Source organism: Megalopta genalis, chromosome 2 (genome assembly GCF_051020955.1).
Source record: "Megalopta genalis isolate 19385.01 chromosome 2, iyMegGena1_principal, whole genome shotgun sequence".
Classification (NCBI taxonomy): Eukaryota; Metazoa; Arthropoda; class Insecta; order Hymenoptera; family Halictidae; genus Megalopta; species Megalopta genalis.
The window spans coordinates 40,364,812-40,391,986 of record NC_135014.1 but is presented as its reverse complement, the minus strand read 5'-3'; the positions used below and the strand labels follow the sequence as shown (position 1 = coordinate 40,391,986).

Genomic DNA, 27,175 nt, shown 5'->3' with positions numbered 1-27,175 from the left:
TTGACCTTGAATTCCGAGATAGAAAACTATTTTATGAAAGATTTGACATTTCTATCGAAAAAACCTAACATTCAGTTGCCCGTTTCTGTTCAATCGAAGGAAGAAAGGATGTATCTGTATTTCTTCCATTATGATCGTTGTTCTGCGATTACTGTGAGAAGATTTTCTTCCTCTTTCTCCGAAAAAAAAGGTGTGAAATATATCAATGACCATCCTAGTTGTGCACCTACAAGATTTCTCTCTACTATTCTTATAATAAAAATTCATTGTAATTAAGTTTCATATAAAATATCTACGATCAATTCCATCCTCATTTAAAATTAATTAATTTAAAATTCATAACAAAAATTCATTATGATTCACTTTGCCCCCATTTGACATCGATTAATTCTATATATTCTATTAAAAATCTATTATAATTCAAACTTTCGACTTAAATTTCTATTAAAACTTTACTAAGATTTAATATTTCCACTTAAATTCGCATTTTTAAAATCTATTCAAACGTCTATTAAAATTTTATTATAATTCGAACGAATTATTATTAAATGACATATTTGAAGGAATTATTAGAAGAATTATTATTATTTTTTAGCACACCTCCTGCAATTAGAGAACGTAGAATTCATGGTAGAATTTTACGCTGACACATTTCGTTGCGCCCAACGATCTCCGGGTGCATATTGCATCTTTCTAACACGGGTGCATAACGCGGGCAAGCATCTACCGTTACGTCAAGCCGCACGTGTTCCTGTCCGGCATGTTTGCAACTATTTAGATCGGTAAATGGATCCTTAAACCGAGGCCGGTTATTTTCGAAATACCTAATCTAGCCGTAAACGCCCGATTGTGATGGGCCACCGGGAGAATGTGTACTCGGCACGGCCAGAGCCCGGAAAATTAACCCCGTTTCAGATTCACTGGATCAACTGGAAACCTTACGGCTTATGATTTGCGGTTATTCGGTTTCCCTTCGCACTCCATCCGGCTTTCAACTGCTCAAGGTGTCGATCTGCGTTGCCATAAGATACCGTGATCGCTGGCTCTGCCGATCGTCGAAGATTTTCGTTTAAATAATACTTATTTGTCGTACGGAGATTGCGGGTATTCGAGGAAGCTGCGGTTTCTGAGAAAACTTCGTGTTACGATAATATTACAGTTTTTCAATAGTTTTGTTAATACGACGAACCTACTCATCCATGTGCAGAGGTCGATTTTGATTCGACACTTTAGTCAATTTATTTTTATCAATAGCTACGTTGAATCTAAATTAAAAACCATTTAGATGTAGATAGTAGTCGTCTAGACTACGTAGATTATTATACGTATACATTCGGGAGAAGAATTACTATTATCACTGACAAATTGATCTAGAAATATCTAACTGTGTATCATAAATTATAGGTAATAAAATAAAATGGTAGATGGTAACGTGTTAACAATAACTAGGCAGCGGATCATTATGAAAAATAAAAATTATCTGCATCAATTACAAAAAAATAGGCGCCAGATATATGAACATTTAATAATTTTAACAAATAGGAAATCGATCCTCTTCAATTATTTTCATTTCTTTACTATGTTTATTGCTCCTATTCGTTTTTATCGTAAACTCATGGAATCCTTTGTTTAATGATAAATAATTTATGGATTTTATACATTTTTAGACAAAAATGAATTAATCAAGTAGTAAACAGTAAAAACATTTAAGGAATTTAGGCATACTGTTTTTTATACTATTTTCAATTTATTAAAATGATTAGGGAACAAAATAAATATCGTTGTAGCTCCTGTTTCTTGTAATTAGTGCACATCATTTTTATTTTGTATAAAAATTCGCAGTACGATAATAACTATTAAATAATAGTTATGGCAAAAATCTACCAGGGAAATATCTGACTTACCAAAATGATTAAAAAAGAAAATACATTTTTATTTTAATTTTGTTTCTGCGAATTGATTTAACATTATCATTTTGCGCACAGATCCGCAGTCTACCTAATAAAAGTATAAAATTATACTGATCGTAATACTGCTACGCAAATTTATTTTAATATTACTTTTAAAGTCCCGAATATATGAATTACTAGCACTGGGAATTTTGGCATAATTTTAATGACCGTAATCATAGTATTTAAATTTTCTTCGTTCGATGAATAATTCTCTCTGCATTTATCCTTTGATTTTTCCGTTGATCGTCATCAATTAGTGGCGTGTAACGGAATTTCATAAAACGGTCAATCGTAACGTCGCGCTTAATCGAGCGGCGAAGAATTTAACAGGATAGAAAGGATAATTAGAGGTTGATCGTTACTCTGCTAACAACCGTAGACAATCGTTTGACAAGTTAATGGGAACGTTTCAGATTACGCGATTTTATATACTCTTTTGCGCGCGTCATCTGAAATTTACATCGTTACATTTAGAAGAAGATTGTGAATACAAAAGTACGAGAATTATTTAAATAACTTTCGACTAATTGAAACTGTTTATTATCTTCAGGAAATGAGAAATTCTCCTTGCATTCGGTTTGAATTAAATTAGCTTCATTGCTCTTTAATTTCATTTAGGTGAGTCAACTGCAGAAACTCTTGCATAACTACGAACTTACTTTAAGTGCCTCTTTTTAAAAGAACTTCGTGAACGCGTTTAATACTTTATTTAGGTTTACTGTGTTACGCAAATACCAAATAATTGCGTACGGCTACTTTCTAATCCTGCAATTATCACTTCATTATTTGTTTATTACGTTACCACAGTACGCTTCTCTGACGGATTTTCTCTCTTTCCTGTGTCTTATGTGATTTCTATTTTGCTTAAATTTTCCCCCAAATTTTAAGTGGAGAATAGTTAAGATAATTTTTACTTAATATTACTCCTTTCGTTGGATTTTTAAGAATTTCTTACAAAACATCCAATGTGTTTTAGAATATTAAATACACTCACCGACAAAATTAAGTTAAGTTAATATTTTAATAAATATACGTCTTGTTAAATTAAAAACACATATTACAGTGAACCGTATAACACATTGTTTATATTGCTATATTGTTTTATTTAGTGCATGCGACAAATAAAATCAAAATAAAAAATAAATAAATAAATTATATAAAAAATACAGAAATAAAATAAAAATAAAAGATACAGAAATATGAAATAAAAATTAAAAATTCTAAAGAAATAAAATATTATCGATCATTAAATAAATTACACCTGTCTCTTGATTTACGCGAATTTCCGTTGCACACGAATTTCTTTAACGCGAATGAAAATCTGATTATAGGCAAGAAAATAATTATGGCATTTCCGAAAACAAAAGTAAATTTTATTCGATGTCACTATTGCATAACCTTTTCTTTTCAATTCACACAAACTCATTATTTTTATCGCTTGGTATATTTGAAAATACGACATTACTTTCATTGTTAATGTTTTTAAAAAAAAATTTTCTCACTGATGGAGTTTTAATGAAATTTATGAACTGTTCATAAATTTGCTGACATTCACTGCAACATCTCATTAAATATTCTCGAAATTTGAAATCTCGTTGAATGTTTTTTTCAATGGTTTGAATGGTTTTCAAGGGCATTTTCCAATTTTTCGACTAAATTGACAGCTTTACAAAAATTTACTGCTTGCGTAAATTCCGTATAAACCAGCTTATTTATTTATTTATTATAAGTTTATTTATTTTAGCTTGGTCGCATTCACTGCGAGATCTTTAATAATCACATGGTTTACAATTAATTATGCATAAAAACTTATACTTTAAATTATAATTAAAATTTATATTAACATAAATAATTACAACAGAAAACTATAACGAGTCATTTAGATTTATGGGTTTGAAGACGAGGAGGAGAACGTTCTCCATGTTGTCATCGCTTAGGTTCGACTTGAGCTCCCGCTTAACACTAAACCTACCGAGCTCTGAAAGTGACTAACGTTTATCATTTTATAAGAATGACAAAACTGAATTTATTTAGACCTTTCGCCATTTTTATTAGAATGTAATATTGAATACAGGAATTGTTTCAATCGTTTCTTGAGAAAGAGTCTTCATAATTACAACAATTTGAAAATAAAAAATGTGAAATCGGTCATTTTGACCAGCCTGTTGGTTTGGTGTTAACACTAAATTTGATTGATGCCGTAGAAAACGTGGGGCATTCGAGTAATATACGATGGATACTAACGAGCGCTAAAAAAGAGACCAGTGTAAAAAAAGAGTGCCGCATAAATTGAGAGAAGAGTGTACGCAGAATACAAGCAGAGAATTTGTGAGCGCCTTCTGTGTGAAAACGCGACTGATTTTATTCTCGTTCCCGTGTGAAATCGCGCGCGACAAGTAGTTAGGAAACGATTAGATAATGCACTCGCAACCAGTGCACGCGGAGTTTCGGGCAAATCGGTGGAACAGTTTGCGAAACATTCGCGGCAACAACGGTAAAAATACTATTTGGAAACTGGGGAGCGCGTTTAAAGTTCCGAATACGGTTTGCCGGTTGTGTAAAAGCGAACGAACTTCTTGCGCGCGGATCATCGATGCCTTACACGGCCGAGCGTCGCCGCGTCGGCTTTACAACGCGCGGAAATTCAGCTTTACATCCGGCCGTGGCGTGGCGAAGTGCATTTTACGTTACGTCAAAATGCGGTTTCCTGTTGCACGGTTAACCTCGTTTCGCAGATGGTCTCTCTCGTTAGACCGCGAAGGAGGTCGCGAAAAATGGATTAGGTAGAATGCACCTACCGCGAGTCGGAGAGCCGTGGCCGCTTAACAAACGGTGAGAAAACTGCAAGTGAAGGGGAGATCCCACCACGAGCATCTATTTCCTATTTATAACCCGTGAGTGGAGGTTCCAGCTTACGAAAGCTTGGCTAGACTACGTGAGAGACCGCGTTCGGATACGTCCACTGAATCTTCTATCCTTTCTCCTTGCACCACGCTCGCCTCCTAGACCGACACGCTCGGATTATTAGCTGTATGCTCAAGTTTTCGGCTGCTCTTTAACCGTTCCTCTACACTGTTTATTCTGTAAAAAAATGTACTTGGAATTTCTGAATTTTTAATCGATAGTTTCGATAAATTGTAAATTGTGCGACGAGATTCTCCCGACGTCCTCGCTCTTCTGTATTACATATTTGCATATCGTGTGTTACTACACATCTCGTAACTACAAAAACTTTCCCTAAAATTTTCAGTTTTTATATATAGGAATTACTGTAATTAAATTAGTTACCTGTAAGTGATATCTTTAATTTTGTTTCGTTTAATACTTTACTTAATTAATTAATTAATTACTTTAATTAATTATTAATTATCAGTATCTATTACTGTACGCCCGTGATATTAAATGTCTAGATCAATCATAACTGATAATAATTAATATCTTGGTCAGTGCATTATAATAGAAATAACAATTTCTATTAGGAAGCTAACATGTGAATTAATTAGAGTTTATTATAACCGTTCTTTGATTGCTATAAAGACGTGTGAAGACATTTGCATTAACAATTTCGTTACATTTCTATTCTCAATCTTTATCATTCAAATAGCAGTCTGTTCTTTAAGAAAAGAAGACGTGAAGTAGATCGATGGTTATGTTGCCTGCCCACATGATTTCAATCATTCTAAGATTGTAACATGTGTGAAACCGACAGCATTATAAATCATGTCAGTGCATTTATCGCATATATAAAATATATATAAAAAATATATATATAAAATTATTATTATTAGAGAGAGAGAGAGAGAGAAAATGTATACATCTTGTCTAGCACTAAAGGGTTAATGTTAAATAATAAATATAAATTTGAATAATTGAATCAGAAAATATCAAAATTAACATTTTTGTATAATTTTTTACTTCTTTTTTTTAGAGAGAGAGAAATCTAAAAAAATTCCTATAAAAACAACGTTCAAAACAAAAAATCCTCCTGAAATGTTATTATCGAATCTCTATAATTTAATATTTGTTGCAACGTTCAACTAGGTAATTTGTTAGACAAAATTTCAAGTTGCAACTAAAAGTTTATGCAACCTTATTTCACTGATTTAAAGTTAATTACCACTTGATCCAAAGCGAAACAATTTTTAAGTAATATTAAACGTACAAGCATGCAACTGTATCTCTGGCAATCGATATACCACAATACACTAATATCGGTTTCCAGCTACATAAACACGTGTTAATGTGCTCTAAACCTGCCATTTGCTGCCACACACATTCTCGCAAAAGAACAACAGTTAGCCCACGGTTCCCTACAAAATAAAAGTTTACCCAGTCGATTGTAAAAGTCGGAAGACAAATGTAAGACGTATATGCAACTTCAATAAATCGAGGAGAATAAAATAAATATCTTTACTTAAAATTTTACCTAAAAATTGACATCGAATCGTCGCGATATCAGGATCTCAAACAAATTGTAACGAATTTACAATTAAATATAAATCTAATCAAGGATCGTTTCACACGTTTGCTTTCTTCTACATTTGTCATCGATCTGCTGATCTTGCTCTCGTCAACAACTATTACTATTAACCGGAAACCACAGTATCGACTCGGAAGTCAAGTTCTTTTCATTCGTTCTCAAATCGCAAGGAAAAGTAACGTCATTACTGTTACGATTTCACACCGTCGTAACGATATTGTACACCGTATTCCTTCATTGTAAAACATTTTCATTTGAAAATTAAAACTAAACCGTAGATCTTTATGCGACATTGAATATTTGTCATCGATTGTAGCAAACAGGAGAAAAATAGAAATTTACTTATTCCTTGATCACTTCTGTGTGAAATAAAAATAATACTACCTTATTAAGTATTTTTAATCCTTTTTATGATTTTAAATTTCATCTACTCATTTTTATCATAAATGTGTATAATTTGTAATATAATTATAATATATACTAAAACGATTTATACCACGTTTACAATGTTTTTTAAATATTTATAAATTAATCTGGATACCTGGTCATCTTGGTCTAACGTATATAAACCTACTATATTACGTATTATACGTATATATAAACCTGTTCAACCTTTATAATTCAACGCATTATACACCATATCCCTCCATTATAAGGCTTATTTATATTAACGTATTTATGTACCATCCATGTTAATTCTGTAAAGCGCCTGGCCGCTAATGACTCCATGGCTAATACAACCGCATTAAACTAAACTACAAATAAATAAATAACAAATGTTGTACATTAAATGGAATAATGAGAAACCCAAAAAACTGTCTAACAGCAGAAACGACTTCTCTCAAGATGTAGCAGGAATGGCTGGCAACAGGAAAAACCGAGTAGCCATAAATAGAATTCTGATCAGCCATGCAAGGCTTCCACGCGAGTTTCTCTTGCAGGGGATTCCTCCATCCCACTGTAATAGGTGTCAATGTTTCCTGTCACTGGAACACGCGATAGAAATAATATTTTTCAAACAAGCAGCTAAAAGTATAGCCAAGAGCTGTAAGCGCTAAAAAGTTGACCAATCTAATCGTCACGAACGAACGACCATTTCTACAGCTATAGAATTGACGTTTATGACTATTCTTAACGTAATCATCGATTTATCAGATATTTCTGAAAAACTTCTCACAGACCCTATTACATCTTTCTGTTGTCCTTACAAGAAGAGGTCGTAGTCGTTGATCACCGATTTTGATAAAACTGTTCTCTGATATATCTTGAGTTAAACCCATATTTTGTCATATTCGCCAATACCAACTAATTTATGAAGGTATTTTATTTTCTTTCATCATAACCCTTTGTATTATAACAACGACTCATTCAGATACAGACTGATGAAGGTTTCCCATTCTATTAAATACAAATGTTACTCGTTTCTTCTAATAACATTGATTCTAAAATGAAACAAAATCTGATTCTTCTATTATCAAAATCTAGGAGTGGAAGTAAACGGAAACATGCGACAAACAAAAATTGTTTCGTTCTATTAAGGAAACTATTCAAGACGAAAAAGAGATGATATTCACCGTAGCTGTCAAAAAAAATCATGGTGCAAGGAGTTAATCTTTTCTGTGAACTTGCTATAAATTTACTGCAATGTGCACGCGATGGATGATGCACGACATAAAAACAATTCGAACATATAAACAAAGTAGCGGTTTCAATTCTGATTTTATGTTTCTTTCTTGATGATTTCACAGTCTTGATGTACCACGGAGCATTTAATATTGTATACAGGATTATTGACTGTTGAGCTTTAGATTTAGTTACATAACTCATCTCTCGCCGTTGTGTTCCATAGCTTACGTCCGCGTGTAGATTTAATTATTGATTTACGAATTTGTAGTTCGTTGTTTATGCTGTTAAATACTTAGAACTACGTTTCGATTCGCTAACACGGAAACAACATAATTATCGCAAAAATTGCAGAAATTCAGCTAAAAGGAAGAAGAATGTTTGGTTAATAAGTATCATAAAAAATCAAAACTCGACACATTCTTAACCCGAGAAAGATAACCTACGTCGCAGAGGCGCCTGCGAAGACTGTTGATTTTTGTTAATTTTTCATAGAGGTCTAGTGATTTAAGTTTAAAATTACTTAAAATATAAAAAAATATAATATAAATGCATTTTATTTTTACAATAATGCCAAACCTTTAAAATGACTAGATTAACTTAAATAAATATCCATTGTTAGTATAAAATTGACGCCTTAGAAAAGCATGCGCCTCTGAAGCGTATGGTTATCTTTTACGTACGTTGTCATATGGTTATCTTTCTAGGGTTAATGACAAGGCAGCGAACTTTTACGTAAACTGAACATTATCTGCATTAATTGTAAGACGCGGGGGAGCTGAACAGACATCTATTTTCTTCTCAAATAATTCTTACGAGTTGAGCATAAGGCAATGCTTGTCATGTTTTGCATTCGATCTACACATTTTTCTCATAAACGCGTAAAACCCGCAGCCTGCCAATGAACTAAACGCGACGGCAAATCTCAACGACAGCAATAAACTTATTGCAATTCGCTGTTGGTCGCGCGAAATACGGAGCCGTCGGAAATAAAAGGATTCACAGAGGAGAGCGAAGTCGCAGAAAGTGTGATAAGTCCAGAGATCAGGGGAGAGACGGGACGAAGTATTTTCCGAGCGTTTGGAAAAATAAGGCTCTCCAGGTGTCTCGAAAATATCCCGGCTCTTTATTCTATAATGTCTCGGAGCTGTCACGCGAAATTGCACGGTCCCGACGTTGAACTCGCAACGGTTGACGTACGCGCATCTCTCACCGGCGAACTTTAAGACGATCGTCTCTGAATTCAATCTCCGAATATGCTCCACCGGAAACTTGGCGCAGCCTCTTCATCTTCCTCTGTCCTCGCCGTTCCCGGCGTTCCCGACGTTCCCGTCGCGCCGCGCCACGCCGCGCCGCCTGGAAACCAACTCGGGCGTGCTGAAACTTTTCCCTCTGGAAGCAACTTCTGCACTTCGTGACATTGCGGCGGAGTATTTATAAACCGGCCGCTCGCGAAACTTCCGAGTGGAGGCTGCGAAACTGCCGGAGAAACCGAAGGATCGCCGATGCAAACCGACCGACCGTTTCGCCGGCTGTTTCTGTTTTAGTTTAATATCGGCGAGACCGGGCCTCGTTACACCGAAGCAACTTGCCGCCAGTTGCCTCGACTTGATCCGGCAACTTGCCCGACTCGGACGCGACGCACTGTGCCATCGGAACCCGGTTTCCGTGGCCTAAATTCGATTGTCAAGTTTAACCCTTCCAACGCGACTTCTTCCCCCCGTCGACATTTTAATCGCTTACGGGATGGATATCGATATTGCTAAGCAAGGGATAGCTAAATGTCGATTTTGGAGGCTGTGCGACGATTTTGAACATATTGGAACATATATGTGTTAGAGCTGGGAAAAATGTAATCGGTAAAATGACTAATGATTATGATTACAATCAGTTCTGTAATGATGACAGGATGACAGGTCAATAGTTATTCGTGGGGCATGATTATATTAGTCGCATTAGTCATAACTTAGATAGCACAAAGACGTCTTTAAGTCTTCTTATTTCAAATGTCTTTAACTCGTCTTATTTCAGACGTCTTTGAGACGTTCTATTTTAGACATCTATAAGACGTCTTATTTCAGACGTGTGTTTCGAAATGTCTTTAAGACTTTGTCTTTCGAAATGTCTTGTTTCGGACGTCCGTTTTGGGACGTCTTTAACGCCTGCAAGGCGGTGGCTGTGTCAATTTTGACCCAGAGTATTTAGATCATTCACTCAATTGCGCAATTTTCGGCAATTAAATAAAATAAATTGCTGTTACATTAGAAACAACAGAAAGGTTAATAAGTCTGCAAGAAATATCTTCAAAAATATATCTTGAAAAATTGCCGAATAAAGCTCAGCCGAAAAACCATGTTATAAACATGGTCAATAATACAGTCGTGAAAATGGTACTCTCAGTCCGAGGTTTAACACGTCTTAAAAACGTCCTGAACTGTGACATCGTTTTAAGGTCTGAAATAAGACGTCCTGATGACGTTCATTTTAGGTCGTAAGACGTTCAGACCTAAAATGGACGTAAACTGGACGGCATTAAGACGTCGCGTACTATCTCTGTGGTCATTCGTAAAAATCTGACTATATTAGACTGCGGATTTTATACAATATATGACAAAAATGGTTAGGTCAAAACAGTAGACTCGTCCCAACGATTTTTTAGGCATTTACACTAATCTGACACACACACACAAAAACACGTTTGCAATGAAAGTTACTCAGTACTTTGAGGAGAACAAAATGCAATAATAAAAATTTCGAAAAATGTATTTATTCGATAAAGAGTTCAGGTCGTCTTGACCTTTTTAAATAGCACTATGTATTTTTTATTTCATAGCGTTATAGCTGACGAGAAAACGAATTCAACGACCTGCTTTACAAATCTTAAGGCAAGGAGTTAACGGACGAAGGAAACTTTTCCATAAATAATTACAATTTTTGTAATGTACCGTAGGAAAATGTAAATTTTCATAGAATTCCCTAGTTTAGTAATGATCATTTAGCATTGTTGCTGTGCTATTCGTTAAATAATAACCAATATCTGTTTCGAATATCGGGAACAAGATATCTATTCCCTTTATAAACAAATTTACAACTGTCAACTTTTACTTTCAAGAACGTTCCCTTAACAACGCTCTCTTTCAAGAATTCCTTTAACGTTCTTACACTATGTACGTGTGTCACGGGCACGCTAAGTTAACAAAGAACAGTTTTTGACTCTCCGCTGTCACATTTCCCATGCGAAACACGTATGTCATATTGGATCACTCGGACCCAGTTCAGTCATCAAACATCTGTCACTCAAAAACCAGCAATACCATTGAGACACAAACATTTGAAAATACAATTTGAACATTCTAGAACATAGTTTCCTTTATTAGAACGCGATATCTCACTTCCAAGTATATTGAATTAATTGGTAATTTAGCTCCTCTCACGGCAATACCACTTTTCTGACAAAGAAAATGTGGGTCATTTTGACCCAGTGTGACGGCGGAGGGTTCGATCGTATAAGCTTTATACGCGAGAGCTTCTATCACAAGGGATTCGAATGACGTCAATTTTCTCTTCGCAATCATGTGGAAGCACATTTAAAATTGATTTTAGTGATCTGAAACGTTACGCGTGTGAATGAAAATTATTGTGCATTAGGGAGTTGTTAAACTGTCATTGTAATATGCAATATGGGAACGCGTTTCAAAAGAGTTCTACCGTCCGTCTGTTAAATACAACTTAATTAGAAAGTCAAATCAATAAAATTATTGCTACCTGGACTAATTCAGTAACAACTGCTCTAGGGAACAATACCGTTAGCAAGAAGCAACCAAATAAAGGAAAACTATGATGGTAACAGTTAAATGATCCGCGGCAGCTACAAATCAACGATCTACGAACGCCTTTCGTTCCCGCTAATTACCTCAGCTGCCGTTCTAAACGCAGTGTTTGCTCGGTCAAGTAACAGCAGCTCTACACCAGATCGGCTCATATTCATAAATTCCCGCGAATACCATTTCGGTGGGATAATTTAAACATGCTTTTTGCGTTTGATATCCCGTGCCATTCCACAATTCTTTCAAGTCGAAAACATAAATTAATGCGAAATCAATTTAAGTATTATAACAATGTTGGTTGTTTTGTTGCTATAATTTGGCTCCTGAGAGCGTTAACTTGTAATTAAGGCAAAAAACATCTCAATAAACCAATATTTATTTTGTTACACAGTGTGCAATGTGTAAGTCAGAGTCGGACGAAATTTTATTCAGATAACGTAACAAATGAAATTTTATTCGGCGCGATCGAATGAGTATCCAATCGAATAAAAATTAGTCCAAATAAGATTTTATTCGCATAAGTTTTTATTCAAAGAAAAATTTGTAATAAGAATTCATTCGCATAAGTTTTTATTCAAATAAAAATTTGCAATAAGAGTTTATTCGTACAGAAATTCATCTGAAAAGTAATAGATTTGAGTAAAAATGATAGAATATAAAGTGATGTCATAGTTTATCGATTTATTTCTTCCATGTTCCTCTATACAATTTATTTTCTTTTCCAAATATTGGGTAGATTGTCCATTGATGCATCAGAAACTTTCTAATTCAATAAGTAGTCGCAATTCAACTCTTCCCGAATGTATTAGTATAAATATGAACTTATAAAATTACGTAAAAACAGAAACAGTCCGTAATAATTATTCTCGTTAGTTATTCGAATAATTTTACAATTTCTATTCAAATAACTTTTCCCACAATAAAAAAACTATGCGAATAATTTATTCAAGTAAAGAATTACGTAAATAATTTATTCGAGTAAAAAACTATACGAATTAAATAGATAGAATAATTCATAGCTAACAGACGATCATCATTATTCGAATAAAAAGAATGATTAATACAAAAAAATATTTATTTACAAAAATTTGAATAATGTCCAACTCATATTTATGCGACTGAACCTGAGAACTCGATCTTGTAGTACCATTTAAATTAATAGAACACAAACCTTGTGACGTAGGCAGTCAAAGTGTTAAAAAAGTGGCGTCACCGCACATACGATGATCTAAAATGACTAACATTTTAGATTCATTCTGGACGATCTTGAATCTTCGAAGCGTTCTCAATAAATATACGCAAAAATTCTGTCGAAATGTAAAGCTCGAATAATCGAATTTTCTTTACGCTAAACGGGTTTTCAGCCCACTGCGCAGTGTGCGGTGCAGCGTGTTACGCGCGAATTGCTCGACGAGTCTATTAATACATAATAGCCGGTAACGAAGATGCATCGAGACAGTCGAACGCGTAACGTAGCGGCAACTCGTCGATCGGCTTGCTCCGTTGATCCCGTCGGAGAAAGTGATCGTCGAGCGTGCGTATACGCAACGACGCGACGCAGACCCGACGCAGCTCGACGCGACAAGTCTCTCGCCTCTCGTCCAATCATTCTTTCGAGTGGCAATAATTTACCAGTCCGGATGACCAGGATTTACTTCCCGGAATTAGCCGTTGATCCTCTTGGCCCGGTTTTCCCCGGGGTTTTAAGCCGGGGCTGTATTTTATCGAGCGAGACCGGCAACCGCTTTCTTTCACGGCGAATGCACCGGCCACAGATTAAGCTAGATCTTCGCTTATTAAAAATTTCTTTGGCCAGCCTCGCGTCTGTTTCATAGTAAACAACCGTTTAATTTACTACGCTTTTATGAGCGTGAACGTTTCTTTTTCCTTTAGGCAGTCAACGATCGCGGGGCTCTATAGCCCGACTTGTCTCTAGCTGAGAGTAACCCTGAAACGTCGTTGCAGTTCCGGTGGAAGACCTTTAAATAGCTAGGGACTATTTCCAAGGAAGGTAATCCTTGGAACTTTTACCTGCCGAATCGATGGTGTATATGCGCGATGTTTCCAAATGGAATTAAGTTTAATGAAGTCGCTGGTTGCCTTCACGTACACTTTAACCACTTGACATACAATAACGTCTGGGAGACGTCATTTACTTCATGTGCCATTGTAGACTTTGACGTCTCCAAGACGTCAAGAACTGTATTCGGCGAACGCCGTGCATTTCATTATTAGATTCTTTAATTGTTTCGGTCGTGCATTGATGCTGTTTTGTTTAGACTGTTGGAGATGCTTTCCCCCTCCTAACAGTACCGATAAACAAAATTGCATCGACAAATAAAACCGACCTGTGTTCTGGAGTATAATCGTGGAATGGGAGGTGTAGACAAGCAGGACCAATCTCTTGCATGTTTCCCCCTCATGAGAAAATGTGCAAAAGGATATAAAAAAATATTTTTTTATATGTTTGATGTAGCTATTTATAATGCTTATGTTTTATATTCCAAATTGCCTACTTCGCAAAAGCAATCGATTGTGAATTTTCGATTGAATATTGCAGAAGACATGCTTTGTAATTTGTCCCTGCCGGACTATCCGACACGCGGCAGACGGTCGCAAAGTGAATGCCCAACTCGGTTACAAGCAAAATATTGGACACATTTTCCTGAACATATACCCGCGACAAATAAAAAGCAACATCCTGCAAAAAGATGCCATGTTTGCGTAAAACATAATATAAGAAGTGAAACAATTTGGCATTGTAAAATATGCCTCGTTCCGCTACATATTACTAAATGCTTTGAGATGTATCACACATTACAAAATTATTAAATTATTATTTTATACTATTACTTAATTGTTGTACACTAACACTATACTTCAACCCTATTGAATGTTATATAGCAATGTAACTTTAAAAAGAAAAGGCCCTGTTTCTGAGCTTGTACATGAGTGTCCAGTTGAGCCAAATTAAATAGTATTCTTCGGACGCGTCGATGCACATTTTATTCGTATGTCAAGTGGTTAATAATATTACAGTACAGCTATGGTCTTAGCGATGCGTTATTTGCGTTTGATCTGCGTTCTTAGAGTTCTACGAGTTCTGGGAGTTCTAACAGTTCTGTCTAACGTTCTAGGTGCCTTTCCGCTTGTCACCTCGGTTTTTTTGTTGATTGGTGTATGGTGGGTTTTGGTGGAGGAAATGAAGCGTTTTTGATTGGAGATGGGTGTGTCGGAAGGAACTTGAAATGAGGAGTGGGAAACTGTTCGAAAGATCGGGTTGTAAATTTTCCGTTTTGGGAAATATGGAATTTATGAGTCGTGTGGTCCGTTCGTCGGGTCGAAGGGTATTTTCGTTCGGGTGCATTTTTTACTGTCGCAGGTATATCGCTTAATTGCTCAAGGGATGGCCAGGGACGTTCGACCTTCGGTGTTGCCGTCGCAACAGATGGAATGAAAGTTCATGTCGGCGAACCGGGTGACGAGTAATCGTAATCCACGCGGTCCCCGTTCTTCTGTGCTGGCGAAGTTTCGTAACCCGAACAACTCGCTCGCAACCGCCGAACGATTCCGAAAATAACTGGTAAAAACTGTTACATAAAGGCACCGGCTGGAACTGTTACGAAGACCCTTTCGTCTGATGTATGGAGAACAGAGATTTTCAACTATTGTCCGCTTTGGTTACGGTTACTATTCTGGTCTCCATGCCCGGCGTTCCATAACCGACGCGTTCGCGGTTCTACGTTCAGAAAATGTTCTAGCGCCTCGGATACTTTCTGCAGTAAAATCGAATACACAGAGAGCATGAGAAATCGTTCGATGAATTTTAACTCCTTTGTACTTCGAGAACACTCTTAACCCCTTCCCCACTGCGATTTCTTTCACTTTCGATGAGTCTTATACACTTTCGCAACAATTTCCCAAGCACGTACGAGTTTGTTATCGTGCAAAGTTTTTAACCTCTAACAGCAATGCAACGCGGTATTACGCGGTATTAATTATTGAACCGCGGACTTTTATGCAAAATGAAAATTGTCCGCATTAGTTGCAAAAAATAGGAACTAAACAGCAAGTTAGCAGTTTCCTTTCAGCATTTTAACAGATTTCATATAATATATTGATACTTTTTAATTCTCTAAAAACTTTTATCGTTTTCAATTGTAAGTACTCAATTTTACCGTAAGTGCATGAAAACCGCCGTTTGCTGCTTAGCGTACAGAATAGTGCGATAATAGTATAATTCCTTGCATTCTTTGTTAACTCCAGAATTTATTCAAATCCTGTAAATTCCGTGGACGATCCGAGAAGGATCATACTGGAATGTGTAGCAATAACTGCAAAAAATTTAAACCCTGTTATGAAAACAATAAAAAGAACGTTATCAGAAATATTAACAATGTAATGGCGAAACGTTTGAGCATCTTCTTCAATAGAAACATTTTTTGAGAATATATCGAGAACTAATAATTTTTTTGCTATGATACCTTAATCATTGTTTTCGTAGAATAAACAGAGGAATCAATCTGAGCAATCAAAGATATGCATTTTCATTTAAAGAAATTTTGCAATCGTTAATTGCACGTGCACTGATACACTTAAAAAAAATTTAAGGGCCTGTGGATATAGTTCTCTTTATGGCATTTGTCTTTCTTCGTTGACATTTTTTCGTAAATGCATTAATAACAGAGTTATAACCTGAAACAATTGAGTGTATTTTTTACACACTCTTCTGTATTAAGTATATCCGATAATAATCACATAAAATTTACATTAAAAGTTATTTTGACTCGTGCTTGTCAACGAAGTGAGATAATTTAATTATTAGTCGACATAAATTTTATGCGTTAAATGCACCAAAAAATCGGCGTAAGATATTTCACATACAGATTATTATGTTATTATATAATAAAAATAATATTTTTTAGTACATGATGTTCACTAAATTGTATTTTAAATAAACATTGTACGAAATCAAAGAGAGCCGAGAATAAAATATTGGAAATATGTCTTTTTAATATATGTCTCTTTTATTGAGATATACAAATATCACATTTTCAAAATGTAGTATTCGCCGTTGGAACCTGAGTTAAAATACCTCACGTTACAGCATTGTACATGTTACATGTATAATTTAACGACGCGATCTATCAAGTTTTCACGTGTAGCTAGTATCTTCTAATTGGTTTTATGTTTCAGACACACCATTCAATAGAACTCACTATAACTCAACAATTAAAGATTTTTAATTTATACGTCCGTCTTGGAAGCATTTTTCTAAACGATCAATAATCTGTAGGATCGGAAGATGTAACATTGCTGATTATATCCGTATCTCGATGTAAGATCTGATTCGAAAACTGATAAACACGTCGCAAGCCTTATTTAATACCACACAATTTCTACTCGAGGTACAATTATAAGCAGACTGCAGATCTTTCTGCATATAAAAATTGTATGCAACTATTGCACGAAACAGGAACTGCAGAAACAATTATTCCCGTCTACGAATAATTTTATTGATGAAATTTTGAGCATGTATATAAGTCACCGAGATCGATGAAACGCATCTCTGAAATTTTCGTTATAGGTTCAGATGAAAAAGTAGAAGAAACATCGTTATTTAAGTTTTTCTATCATCCCAATCAATCGCAATCTAAACGAATTTTTGCATACTCGTTCTCCAGAAAACTAGTCCTAAAAAAAGTTCAAGTGGTATGTCCAATGAGAAAAATTGTATTCCGTTCGAGAAGGTGCTAACATATACTTTCCGACGCGAGTGTACTGTTGTACAACTCTAAATAAAGCAGCAGTTTCCCCGAGTCGCACAACGCGAAGATTCTATTCCACATCGGAACGATACCGACTGTATAGCGTAGCTTATCCCGTAATCCGAACGGCAATTATGTCACAGGATCGAGAGCGTGCCTGTCATTTGCGGATCTAGTTTTCCGTCTGAAGCGTCGACTGAAAGAAGAATTGAAAAAGAACGTGACGAGCAGTGGATATAATTCCAGGTGGCAGTCATCGGCGACGCAGAGTGGCCGGTCTAATTGCAGGATCGGGGTGCATCGGTTCAAATAAAATTCCGATATTTCGCCCTCGTTTTTTACCGCTCGAGCTGCGAAGAGTGGACGGTGGATGCTAGGGGACTAGAAAACGCGCTAAAACTGGGAGAGATGCCAATCTACTGAATATATCATTTATCTATGGGCAATTCGAAGCCCGGTGCTCGCAGCCGACCGAGATGCAAACCACTCAATTATGGAATGGCCTCGGGGCTGGAGGATCAGCAACCTGGAGCGGTTTTACCGCGATTCGACTCAGCTCCCGCTTTCGTCCACCCTTGTACGTGTTCTGTGTCCCCTCTTCTCGCCACCGCCGCTCCGGTTGCCACGGTTTAAGAGACCGTGAACGTGATCGTCCTCGATTACTCCATCGGGTTTTGCTGATTTATGCTTATGCAGCTGGGGACCAGAAAGAGGATAGGGTAATGGAATTGAAGGTGGACCGGTCAGTCGAGAAACTTGGCCGGGATCAATGTTTCCCCAGGGAACGCTGCGTCTGGAGAAGAATCTGCTGGGCCGTTCTCGTTAGCAGTCGATCTTCGACGGACTACCCTATCAGACGGGTGTGGATCCCTTCATAACACGCCGTCGAGCCACCTAAACTTCTCTCAACATCCTATCCGAGAAACTTTCCAACAATTTCTATCTATAACTGACCTTCCATCGATAGTTTAATACCCTATTAGTTGCTGCAGAAAGTTAGACCTGTTTTCGTAGTTCGGGAACTGCAGCGTGTTTCATTATTATTTCAATGGTTTTAATCGTTTATAGAGGCTCGATCTCTATATATATACCTAGGACGGGTTCACTCGGCAAGTTAGAAAAAAAGGTTAGAGCAAGCCTTGGCAGGTGCATCTGCGTGCTGGTGCGTTAGCGAGCACTTTCTTGCGGGGACAGATACTTTGGAATTGTTATTACATTATTTCTGGACTACGGATTTTTATGCAAAATTCAAATTTGTTGCGTTAATTACAGAATAAAGAAGCTACGTGGACGTTCTGCATTCGTATGGAACGGACGCATGCTCATAAGTATTTAGACACTACTTTTAATGAATAAGGGATATACGACATATGTTTAATACAATAACATAGTAAATTAATTAGTAAATTGGTATAGTATTTTTCATATAATAATATTAGAAATATATATAAATAATTGAGAATATTAATTAACAATATTATTGTTTATTTAAATATACAATTACGAGTATTTAATTATTTATTAAATATTCGATCACTTTATTTCTTTATATAAAATTTAATTGTTCGTTTCTTATCATTGGTGAAATATTAAATATGTTATAAAAATAAATATAAAAATCATGATAATATGGCTGTAATGTTTTGCTCTTGTTAAAATTGTTGAAGGAAGAAAGACATTTTTATGTGACTTCTTTTTCTTTTTATTTAAACATAAAAAATCTGCGATCTAGTTATGACATTGTTTCTCAAGTATTTTGTTTTAACACCTTTCAGCTGCGTTCCTTCTCAATGTACACTTACTGCTAATTGTACATAAGATTTTTCTGTTATACTCAAATTAGTATTCTTGCGAACAACTCTTTTGAAAATATTATTTGGCAATCGAAGTAATCTTTTACACATTATAATACATGCGCGTTTTCACTGTTTCACTGCAATATATAACGTTCATTAGTACTTCACGTTATGAATTACTTCAATTCCTCGCGCTGGTTAAATACGATTTCGACGAATCTAATTTTCCACGTCACTGTTTACGGATTTCACTTTGGCTCTTTATAGCGTACATGATAATGTTCCATTAATACGCTGCAAATCTTTTTGATAGCAAGAAGTTTCGGAAACAGAAAGGCTGAACTAGAAGTTTCATCAACGTCGATTGTTCTTCCCATATTTGTCGCGAACCTTTTCGAAGTCACAGTAACACGGTGCAGTGAGTGCTTTACATATTGCTTTTGAATTTGTGTCAATAACATCTCGTAAAGCACCATGATTAATGACCCTCGTCCAGTCCGACCATTTCCCGGCCGCTCCAGTGTTATTATTTTTGTTTCAAATTTTTCGGGCCGTGTTTGTACGGTACGCTCACTTCTATACTCCCCATTAATAACAAACGAATCAGCCAGTATATCCGAGTTACCTTTGTTCCTAGCTTGAATTCGGAAACTAATAATAATAAACGCGATATTAATGTCTATTATTGAAATACTTACAGTTCGTTTTTACTTGATTTACATCATTCTACACCCAACATTAACTGTTCAAGAAAACACTTGGTCAACTTGTTAGCTGTATGCATTGAAAATGACGGATTTTCAACCATTTATTTATTTAAGAAAATGAAAAAATTTGAATCTATGATTCTTTCCCATCTTCCTGACAATTTGCGGATTTCATGTCGAAAGACTGCTCATCTTTCGAAACGATCCACAAATCGATCCGACTTTTTTATACCTTCGAAAGAAGTGAAGCGTTGAGTACCGGCCAAACATTTAGCATGCATCGGAACAACTAGAAATCAGAAGGTGCAATATCAGAGAATACGGGATTTTTTGACGACTATAGCAACATGCGGTCGAACATCGTCATGCTAGAGAAAAGTCGCCTTTCGATGTCTCTCGGTTTCGGTTTCCAATTTGATTGCTTCTGAATCATTCCAAGGGACTTGAAACGCCTGGAAATGGTTGATCGGTCAACATTTAACGATTCTGCAAGTTCATCTTGTGTTTGACACGGATCCTGATCGAGTTACACTTCCAATTCTTGGTCTTCGAACTTTTTCACTTGGCCCGAGCGATCCTCGTCTTCAACGTCAAAATCGCCATCTCTAAAGCGTGCAAACCACCTTTCACATTTTCTAATCGCTGGAACATACTTAGGCTAAACCTCTTGCAACACACGATGACTTTCTGCAGCACTTTTCTTCTGATTAAACAAGAAAATTAGAGCTTCGCGCAAATGCTGTTTCGTTGGCACGAAATTCGACATATTCGATCGACCAAAAACGTATGTGTTTACACTCAAAGCTCGGAATGACAACTGGTGTATCGAAGTTAATGGCGCAGTTAACGGTGAAGTTAATTTGACATGCGACGGGCGACAATGACAAAATGACAAAATAACATGTACGCGTAACACATGAAGCTACCAACGAATCCGTCATTTTCAATGCATTTTTAGAGAACTAAATTTTCTATCGCCAGGCTCCCTGATCAAGCCGGTGCAAGCTGTGTCCTTTTGGAAGAGACCTATCCGAGCGTTTCGCAAGCATCCCACCAGCTACTAGCTCGATCGGGGATCGAATGACACGGCGCCGATGTGTTATTCGAGGCTAGCTGCGCTGCTTGCGAAACGTTCGGATATTTCTTCCAAAAGGACACGGTTCGCACACAAAACGCTCGGAGGTGAGAACCTAGTGTTGCCGACCCGTGAAAGTCTCGGATCTCCGATCGGGACGGCGATGCTTTCGATGGTCTCTTTAACGGCGTCCGCTTGATTACACGCTCGCCACGCTTTCGACACTATCTGTACAGAAACTTTTCGACATTCCACCGGCTCCGCTTCCTCCGCTCTTCAAGAGATCATCTTTTTCTGGGGCATCCTGTCCGGGGCGAAAGCTCTTCGCCCCTGTCCGGGAACACTAGCAGTGTTTTTGTTAGCGCGATCCTCGCTTTGATCAGCGTACAGTAGCGATCAGAAATACAAGACGATGAATTTCGATCTTACTTATTTAGTTCTCTACGTTTTGAAATTTGCGGACGCGTGTTTCGTTTCCTCAACCCCTCGAACCACGATTTCTTTCGCAAACGCCTTGATCAGCACTTCTGTGTCTTTAATCATTCTAATAGAACGAGAGAATTTTTGACTGCACTGGTTGCGACCAACATTTTAGGGAAAGGTGCCACTGTGCGTGTACTGGAAACGATTCGCAAGCACCGTGATTTTCGCCGATTTCTTCCATTTTTTTCGTCTTAATCTTTTGTCCGCTACTGTACCATGCATCGAACGCGATCGGGATCGGGAACGGGGATCGGTCGTGACCGATAAGTAGGAGTGGCTTCTTCTTCTTCTTCTCGCGGACCGTTCCATCCCGTGCCTTTTACCAGTTTATCGATCGCTATCTAACCGCATATCGACGCGCCTTGACACATCTAGACCAGTCGCGGAGTTACGTCTCTCGTTAACATTGACGAGCCTAATGGACCGTTAAGCGTTCGATGTAATTACAATACTCGCCCGACGCCGAATAAAAACCTGGAGGGCGAGCAGCTTCCGTTTACGTGATCCACTGCATGCCGGATTCGCTCGGTCTCGATGGGAATCCCTGCATTATGTAATTTTCGTGCACCCGTGCCTGATCGAGCATGCTCGCCAACGTAGGCATGGCAAATCGATTTCACCGAGAACGTGGATAGAACTGAAGAAAATGAGTTTTTCGTCGACGGGAGTTAATTAATGTTAGTACACCAGTTATCCATGCTCGATTCAACCATATTCTGGGTCAAACGCGATTAGCAGAATTTAGATACGATTTCATAAATCACTCTTCTCTGATAGGTCAATTCTTTCTGTACGCTAGCTGTAGGACATATTACGAGAGTTTCTTGAATGATTTGTAACCGTCAAGTTCGCGAAGGAACTATGAATCAAGTAATTTGCATTCGGGGGTAGTTTTCTATCCTAACGAAACAAGATTCTAAGAAATTCTCTAGGTAAGACTGAAAATCCTCGATCCTCAAATCCAAGAATACTTTTTCTCTTGCGTCCCAAAAATATCTCACAATCCAAAAATGGAGAATTCCTGAGGTCATTTGAAGTAACTTTTTCCTGAGTGGAAATGCAATTCGTGGCTTTGTTTACGAGTTATTAACGAAAAACTGTGATCAATGAGTAGCGAGATCAGCTGGCGCGAGACGGCCGAGCCAATGAGCGAAACTGGGCTTCGTACGCTCGTTGGCTTGGCCGCCAAACGCCATCCGAACTTGCCTCTTATTGGTCAGTGTTTTTTTGTTAATAACTCGTAAACAAAGCCGCAGATTGCATTTTCGCTAAGGAAAAAGTTGCTTCAAATGATCTCATACATTTATAATGTATAACTGTATAATAATAATCCTGTATAATAAAATGTAAATAAACATTTTAATATCTTTATTCTATGATTTTTGTATCAGTATTAATAATCGAAATTTATGAACGTAATTATAAAAAATTAATTACGATATGAACTTCTTCCGCATCTACAATAATTAACGGAAGTATCAATGATTCACTTAGAATTAATAGTTCCAAGACGATTCAAATTAATGATTCAACATAGAAAGTAAAATAACTTATATATCGATATTTATCCAGTTTTTAGAAGTCTGTAATCAATTTGCTTTTTCAGAAATTATTTATGTATGTATATCGTAGAAACAACTGTATCATGATCTGGCCGAAAAATGAACAATGTGCAGCAAGACATTTTTGTAATTTTTATATGCTCTCTGTTACATTGAATTACTACACTGTCGTGCACTTCTGATTTGTCCTCTGTAACTATATTTTACCAAGCTGTAATAAGATTTGATCTAACATTGATTATGAATGCATTATGCGTAATGATTGCATGAAATAATTAAAAGCTCGACGGTTGTTGCAAGAATAGAAACAATGTTCAAAATTCATTCGAAAAGGCTGTAAAACAATTGGCATTCGATATTTTTGTTAGATCCCCACAAAATCGATATTAGCAAACAAAAATAATTTTATGAAACAAAAAATATTCTCCGCATTGCGGTGAATTCTATCTAAAAATCCTAAAATAAAGAGCGTAAGTAGGCCAGCTGATCGATATTTGAAATAATTCGAGTTCTCAAGGTCGAAAGATCGGAGATTTCAGTAATCATGATGTACGACAGTTTGGGGACCATAACGTTAACAAATTTTAAAGGTCATAGTATAGGAAGATTTTGATGATCGGCAGATTCAAGGTTGCAGGGGTCAGAGGTCTATTAGAGAGTAGAGTGTTCGAGATTTTCGAGGTCAGAGTGTTTGAAACTTTTACGACCTGGTAATACAAGATTACCAAGGTAGCACAAGGCGTTTAGTGTAAATGTATACAGTTGATTATTCCGGGAACTAGCAAAGTTACAGCACGGCTGTTTATTTGAAATTTCATTTCTCAGATGGAATTTTCTATTTTTTACGGATTATTTAATAGCGCGTTCGACGGTAAATTCAACAGGCCAATGAAATACACACTTGATGTTAAATGGTTTTCGAGATATTAAGCGTAGAGGAGTTATCGATGACCCATTGGCCCGCGAGGTCGCCATGCTTCTCGAACTGCTTAGATGTATCGATGTTTCGCGTGCGGCACTTGAGAATCCGAACCAAACCGTCATATCGATACTTCCTATGTATGTATATTCCGACGTAATTTGTTCCATCTTCCTCGTAAATTTCTCACAGCTCAAAAACGGTTGAAAATCATATATTTCATAGGTCGTCGATTATGTTCCCCAATGCACTACCAAACGAGAGAGTCAAATTAATAGAATGGCGTAACTCACATCTTGTGAGTAACTCACATCTCTAACTCCACGTTTTGGGAAATACATGTATCATTCACTGACCAAATTTATTGTTAAGATAGTTTAGAGTTTAGTTAAATTACCGTAACTACATAGTTTATTTATCTTGCATTTCCAACATTTTCGAGTTCCGCTTTAAAAGCCAAACACGACGTTCGTAGTTATTCAAGTTTTGAGTTTCATGTCAGTTTTATATGACTGACGCATCTAATTTCTGATGAAACTTGAAAGTTAATTGTTATTACGATCTATTATGTAGGTCAAAGTTGTTACGGCCTGTACAAATTTCTAAAATACAAGAAAACGTCTACATTAACAAGGTGTAATAGCATTTTTATTTTCTGTTCATAATGAGCAATCTTTTAGTTAACGAAGGAAACTATTCTTTGATTTGAATTTTTTGTAAAACGGCGAATGAAAATGAGAATTTGTATAATGATCCGCAGTCTAGTTATTATGGTCACCGTGTCGACGTCAGTCAAATTTCTCGGATCAGCTTCCAACAACATTAAGAGATTTATTTATAAATGTATTATGTAACGCTTCAAATAAGATACAAAATGACACAACGTTGGAAATAATTATACTACTTAAATACGTAATAATTATCGCAAACCTGTCCATGTCTCCGTAGAAGAAATATTCATGATATTGCATCAGGAAGGAATGCACTAGTTCGAAATACTTAATGCATGGCGAGGTCCAACAAGATCGATCGGCAAACCGTTTACGACCATATCAATCACGATCCAAACATACGAACGTCACGGTCAACAAACTTAAACGATGACCCATCACGAATAAATCACGACATTGACTTCGCGAGACAATAAGACGCTAACTTCCATTGGCAGATTCCCACTCCTCCGACTAAAACGATTCCAGACACACCTACAAACCAATTAGAACATTCCACAATCACTCTCAACGTCATAAATAACCAATCACGAGAGAACCGAGCTGTCGACAAATATAACACAACTGGAATCGATAAGAAGCCACAAAAGATCAATAAAAAAGCCAGAAAAAAAGACTCGAAAACATCATGACCAAACGGTAATCTGTACCACATTTGTTAACCCTTTCGCTACGGGCGGATTTTCCGCCGCGGTACTTCTGCTGGACGGCGCGCTGCGACATCGCTGCATGCTACAAGACGCCGATCGTTGCGGGGGTACCGCAGCGGAGAACCCGCCCGTAGCAAAAGGGTTAATCCAAATAAAGTTGAACAAAATTGAAAAAAATAAGGCATATCTATTTATCCGTTGTTGAGAGAAAAATAAGGTGAATTAGCTTTCTGCAGTAAGCACTGACTTTATTCGCTACAAACGATCGAACTTATGGAGGGCCACTATAGTGGCCCTTAGTACCTCGATGGCATCTTATGGAGGGCCACTATAGTGGCTCATAGTACCTCGGTGGCATCTTATGGAGGGCCACTATAGTGGCTCGTAGTATCGAAAGGGTTAAGTTTCAGATGTAGCACGCCAAAATATGCTTGAATAATCGTAACTTCTCTTCCGAAATTATCCATTTTTGTTTCCAACCTGAGCATCGATTAGGAAGAATTTACTGTACATAAAAAATAATTCGGCAAAAGATTAGCCCCTTGCGCTTGAGTAGTGACACTGTGAGGCATCGCTAAAAATAGCGGCATAAAATGGAAATACCGTAGGTCAGTGAAACTAGGTTGTATTCAGGGCTAAAATCAGGGGCTCGAGTGCGAAGGGTTAATCAGTTTGAAAATGTTGGTATACGTTGGATAGCTGGAACACGGTGTATACACGTTCATTGCCAGTGTGGGAGCAAGCACGCGTGCGCGCCTCGGCTCGCCGAGAGGTTAACGCGCCAGTTTCGAAACATACTTTCCAATCTTGCGCAAAATTGTATTACGTCGAATACCGGTAACCGTTTCCCGCGATGATCATCTGTTACAATGATCGGATAGACCCGTTCCGCCGGAAAAAATCAAACGGAACATGATTTATCGTATCACGGTAAAGGGGATCATACCTTCATTAGGCCCGATCCAGTCTCAGGATCACACGATGGCGACAATAAATGATCGTTTGATATCGGCCGACGATGGATCGAAAGAAAGATTGATTGAATTTCGTTGCTACGTGCCCGAACTATTAACTATAATCATACTAGTCGCCGGTAAAATCGAAACATCCATCATTCCTGTCAATGAGCATAAACGCGAGCCACGAACCAGCGAGACTCCGCGCGAATATAAATGGAATCGACGAGGCAAAGTAGTCGAAAGGTACTATAATAGCTGGAAAGGATCTCGAGTTATTCCGCGGTACAATTTATGGAGGAGTGAAGTGAAAGGCCGATGAACTTTCAATTCAGCTAACAGCTCGGCTCTTTGCGCAACTTTTCTGCTTTGCCGTATTTAAACGCGCCTCGCCACGAAGATTTCGCGAAACCCTACGAAATTCTTCGGATTCCGATGCACGCCGCGAACGAAACCCTCCTGCCTTTACAACGGAAACCAGAAAACAATTATCGACCCGCTCTCGATACAACAAGAACCGTTCTAATAGAACCCGAGCCAGCCAATAATCGTTCGCGATGCAGTTATAAAGTTCATTGTAACCGTTACACACAGCGGTTTTTTATGCAAAATTCTCTGAACGTATTGCATATAGTAGAAACGAAAT

At 37.2% G+C, this 27,175-nt stretch overlaps 1 protein-coding gene and 1 long non-coding RNA gene across 5 annotated transcripts in view; both read right to left on the bottom strand.

The window, feature by feature from the left end:
* Positions 1–27,175, bottom strand: part of LOC117219489 (CCR4-NOT transcription complex subunit 6-like) — an 816,126-nt gene that overhangs the window by 552,866 nt on the left and 236,085 nt on the right. The gene's annotated exons all lie outside the window — the stretch shown is intronic.
* LOC143263850 (uncharacterized) lies at positions 25,741–25,977 on the bottom strand. The gene is made up of 2 exons (XR_013037177.1): positions 25,921–25,977; positions 25,741–25,876 (listed from the first exon to the last, which is right to left on the bottom strand). It is a non-coding gene; the product is annotated as an uncharacterized LOC143263850 (long non-coding RNA).